The sequence below is a fragment of the Apium graveolens genome, chromosome 7, assembly GCF_009905375.1.
Source record: "Apium graveolens cultivar Ventura chromosome 7, ASM990537v1, whole genome shotgun sequence".
Taxonomy (NCBI): Eukaryota; Viridiplantae; Streptophyta; class Magnoliopsida; order Apiales; family Apiaceae; genus Apium; species Apium graveolens.
In genome coordinates this window covers 56451943-56457409 of record NC_133653.1, presented here as the reverse complement: position 1 = coordinate 56457409, position 5467 = coordinate 56451943, and the positions used below count along the sequence as shown (strand labels likewise).

General features: G+C 40.2%; 1 non-coding gene across 1 annotated transcript; it reads left to right on the top strand.

Annotated features, from left to right (window-relative positions):
* Positions 1-2994: 2994 nt before the first annotated feature.
* On the top strand, positions 2995-3101 carry LOC141676080 (small nucleolar RNA R71). The gene has a single exon (XR_012556689.1). It is a non-coding gene; the product is annotated as a small nucleolar RNA R71 (small nucleolar RNA).
* Positions 3102-5467: the final 2366 nt, after the last annotated feature.

Genomic DNA, 5467 nt, shown 5'->3' with positions numbered 1-5467 from the left:
CCATTTATTTTGGAAATTATTATGTTCATCTTCTCTCCCAACAGAGAAGTGAAAATGGCAGCATTGATTTACAGAGAAGCTCAAGCTATTTGTTTATCCGTTTAACTTCTCACCGGAGTAATGTTATAATGCCCGATTTAACTCTTGTATATTCTTAGGGGAATTATAATATAGAAACCCGCATGACCAAGAAAACTGCGAATTCCCTTAACAGAAATAGGTGGAGGAAGATTTTCAATGACCCCCACCTTGGATTTGTTCACCTCAAGACCCTTACTAGAAAACTTGTGCCCAAGAATAATGCCCTGTCGCACCATAAAGTGACATTTCTCCCAATTTAGAACCAGATTGGTCTCATCACACCTCTTGAGAACGTGTCTAAGATTTTGCAAGCATTCATCAAAAGAATCGCCAAATACAGAGAAGTCGTCCATGAACACCTCCACATTCTAGCCAATCATATCAGAAAAAATGGCCATCATAGATCTCTGAAATATGGCTGGTGCACCACACAGACCAAACGAAACTCGTCTGAAGGTGAAAGTACCAAATGGACAAGTGAAGGTAGTCTTCTCCTGATCTTCTAGAGCGATACAAATCTGATTGTAACCCGAATAGCCATCAAGAAGACAGTAGTACTCATAACCAGCCAATCTATCAAGCATCTGGTCAATGAAGGGCAAAGGGAAGTGATCCTTCCTAGTGGCCTTATTTAGCTTCCTGTAGTCCATGCAAACTCTCCACCCCGTGACTGTTCTTGTAGGAATAAGCTCATTCTTCTTATTTTCTACCACAGTAATTCCACTTCCTTTGGCACACATTGAACCGGGCTTACCCATGAACTATCAGAAATAGGATAGATGATCCCTGCATCTAGCCACTTAAGAATTTCTTTCTTCACTTCTTCCTTCATGATCGGATTAAGTCTTCTTTGTCGCTCAACCGTAGGCTTGCTACCTTCCTCTAGCAGAATTTTATGCATGCAATAAGAATGGATGATTCCCTTGATATCTGTTATAGTCCAACCAATTGTCGATTTGAACTCTCTTAGAAGTCTCAGGAGATTTTCCTCGTTACTATCTGAAAGGTCAGATGCATAATAACAGGCAAAGTAGATGCATCACCTAAAAACGCATACCTCAAATGCTTAGGTAGAGGCTTAAGCTCAAGAGTGGGAGTTTTCTCAATAGATGGCTTGAGGCGTTTAGGAGCTTTGTTCAATTCCTCCACTCCAAGAGATTCAAAAGGCATATCAATCTTCCTCTTCCAGGAAGAAGCATTCAAATATTGTAATTGTTCTTCACCTTCGTCATCTTCACTATCTGAATTTCCTAATAAGGCTTTTTCTAAGGCATCAGACCTTAGCAATTGATCAAGTTCTGAAGTAACCACAGAATCGACCAACTCCAACTTTAAGAACTCCTCATTTTCCATAGGAAATTTCATAGCATTGAACACATTAAAAGTTACATTCTGATCCAATACTCGCATTGTGAGCTCACCCTTGTGTATATCTATCAAGGTTCGGCCAGTCGCCAAGAAAGGTCTTCCCAAGATTATGGGAATCTTCTTATCCTCCTCAAAATCAATATTGACGAAATCAACAGGGAAGATAAGTTTATCAACCTTGACCAAGACATCTTGCACAATACCTCGCAGATATGTAATAGAACGGTCGGCCAACTGCAAGGTCATATAAGTCGGTTTTGGATCAGGTAAGTCTGACTGCTTGAAGATTGACAAAGGCATCAGATTGATGCTAGCTCCCAAGTCACATAAGCATCTGTCAAAAGACATTTTTCCAATAGTACACAGAATAGTGAAGCTTCCTGAATCTTTAAGCTTCGAAGGCAACTTCTGTTGCAGCACAGCACCGCATTCCTCCTTGAGAGCGACAGTCTCTAAATCATCTAGCTTCACTTTCCGAGAGAGAATACCTTTCATAAATTTTGCGTAACTAGCATTTTCTCAAGAGCCTCAGCGGAAGGTATGTTGATATGAAGTTTCTTGAACACTTTCAGAAACTTCTCAAATTGCTTGTCTAGCTTTTTCTTCTGCAGCCGCTTAGGAAAAGACGGTGGAGGGTAGATCTGTGTCTCCCCTGTATTACCCTCAGGAAGAGTGTGCTCAATAGTAATCTTCCTTGGTTCCACTTTTACTTCCTGCTGCTATACTTCTTTCTCATCCTCAGCTTCTTCAGTCAACGCTTGAGTTTGTTCGGGATTCACAACCTTTCCAGACCTCAAGGTGATTGCCTTTACCTTCTCCTTAGCTTCCTTCCTTCCCGACACTTCAGTGTCACTAGGTAGTGTACCATGCTGATGATTTAGCAAGGCATTGGCAATTTTCCCAATTTGATTTTCCAAGGTCTTGATAGAAACAACTTGACTCTTGCACATTAGCTTCAACTCCTCTAATTCTGATTTTTCATTAGCTTATTGCAGCTGAAGTTGCTGTCTCGGTACATATTACGGTTGCTGAAAACCAGGGGGTTTGTACAGCTTAGCTGGGTACTGCTGATAAGACTGTAGAACCATATTCTGAGCGTTGCTCCAACTGAAATTAGGATGATTTCGGTTGTTGGGTTGATAAGTGGTTGTCACGGGTTGTTGCGAACACTGAAAGTTGCTCACGAACTGAGCTGATTCACTAGAAATTGCGCACTGGTCAGTCTCATGGGCACCAGCATAAAGCTCATAGGCACTAGCGATTTGATTAACCCCATGTTTAGCCAAAGTGTCCACCTTCATCGTCAAAGCCATAAGTTGGGCAGCTATAGCAGTTGCTGCATCCAACTCCGGAATTCCTGCTACCTTTCCCTGAGTTAGTCTCTGGGAAGGATTCTGGTACGCATTAGCAGCCATCATTTCAATAAGTTCATAAGCTTCATCATAGCTTTTAGCCCACAAGGCTCCTCCTGATGCTACATCAAGCATGGGTCTAGAAGTAGCACCCAATCCATTATAGAAACAGTTAATAATCATCCAATCAGGCATGCCATGGTGCGGGCACTTCCTTAGCATCTCCTTATATCGATCCCAAGCCTCACACAGAGATTCTCCAGTTTGCTGAGCAAACTGAGTAAGAGCGTTCCTGATTGCAGCAGTCTTCGCCATAGGGAAGAATTTATTGAGAAACTTTTGAGCAAGATCTTCCCAAGTGGTGATAGACCTGCTGGTAGAGAATGTAACCAGCACTTAGCTTTGTCCCTCAGAGAGAATGGGAAGAGTCGTAGCTTGATAGTATCTTCATTCACATCATTGAAGTTGAACGTGTCGCAGATGTCGATGAAATCCCTGATGTGCATGTTGGGGTCTTCAGTAGGAGAACCCCCGAACTGAACTGAGTTCTGTATCATCTGAATCGTGCTTGACTTGATCTCAAAAGTGTTAGCCCTGATGGCTGGCTTGATGATGCTTGACTGAATATCATTAATCTTAACCTGAGAATAGTCCATCAAAGCCTTAAGATTTTCAGCTTGATCACCCATCTCTACTAACACTGGTTCCTCGACTTTCTCTTCTTCTTCTTCTTCTACCTTCTTTTCTTCTTCAAAAACTTCCTTTCGAACCGCCACAACTTCTTCCTTGGCTTTATCCAGTGTTCTCTTACGAGTACGCGAACATGTATGCATACACCCTCGCTTGAGTACCTGAAATAAGACAAGGAAACAAATACGTAATAATGTCCGAGTCAATGAACTTTAACGACCACTGACGGAAAATACATAAACTAAAAATTAACATTGCAATCCCCGGCAGCGGCGCCAAAAACTTGTTAGTCGCTAAACACACGCTCATAATACACGCAAGTATACGCATTCGCAAATAATATATAATCTTTTCTAGTTCATTCCCATAGAGACTGGCTTGGTTAACTAATTAATTCATGCACTTAAACAACAATCTATGGTTATTATTCAATGCTAAGACGATAACAAATTGAGGTTGTTTATAACTAAAAATTAAACTAACAATTATAACTAAGAGATTAAAGATGATTGAATTAATATATATGATAAACATGGGATTCTAACTTCATCAAATACTTTATTTAATAGCCTTTTTGTTCTTAACCTTAGCATGCAATGGTGATGACACTAATCAGATAACACGAAACTGATAAACGCCAACTTTCGTTGCACGAATACCATACTGCCAGACATTCACAAAATAGATAGAAGCTGGATAGACACCAATTATATTCAGACCCTATATGTCTATAGAATTTGACAATATAACGGTTTAAGCACAAGTTATCTATCTTGATTACATAGGGCAAGTAAGATGGTAAAATTAACTACGAATCATGCATAACAATAACACATGAACCTATGCTAGCATGGCAAGTTCTAAATCCTTAAATTCACTGTCGCTTCATTAAAGATCAACTCACTATCTTATAAGTTCGTGACGCTCATAAGACGAATACGCATAACCCATACTAGGTTATCATACAATCACCACACACTAAGGTATCGAAACAAATTAACTGCATAAATCCATAAATAAATCCGTTAGAACCCCATGATAACGATTAGTCCAAAATCAAACTCATCATCAATGTGGGTTCCGATGAAAGTATGGTATAACAAATATAGTCTTTATAACGAATAATCAAAACCAAGTACGAAATAAGAGTAAGGTTCACAAGTAAGAAAACTAGCATCCAAGTTACAACCTAAAATAAAGATTCACAAGTAAAAACCAAGATCTTCTTCGTCCTCGTTGAATCCGTGCTAAAACGGTCTTCTTATGGCTCTCCTTGTGCTCTGGTACTTCTCTCCCTTGAAAACGTCCTTTATTTGAATATATATAGCAACCCCATGCAATCTAGAAGTCCTCCAATTGTTTTCAGAATAGAATCAGGATTCTCTGAATTCGCACCGGCACGGGCGCGCGCTATCACAGCGCGGGCGCGCTGCCGTTCTGAAATCCTGGCGCGGCAGTGCGCTTGACCAGCGCGGGCACGCCGTACTTCTGGAAAAACTTTAGAATTTCTTCTTTTTCTCGCTACTTCGAGTCGGCTTTCCACGAGCTTTTATTCCAACACCACCTTTACACCAAATTAGCACCAAAACAATGCTAATTCACTTGATTATCTAGATAATACCTGAAATGCAAAAACACTAGAAAACACGTTAAAACACTTAACAACTTGAGTACAAACGCATCAATTCAAAGCTTATTAGAGCATTATAAAGTGTCATAAATGCCACTCAATACCTGGTTATTAAAATCTTTCACACTGGATATGGAGGAGGCTTTGGCAAGGTTTAGGGAGGAGTATGTCGTCATACTAGGTAGTAATGGCAAGGTGCTTACTCCTCAAGAAATGTATCATTCTATTACTGAAGTGTATAATCCCCAACTTAAAGCATTTAACTACATTGGCAAAGCACTCTAGAAAACCTTAGAGGGTCATCAAGACACAATTGTGAAGTTGGTTAAAAGCAAAATAGATGAAC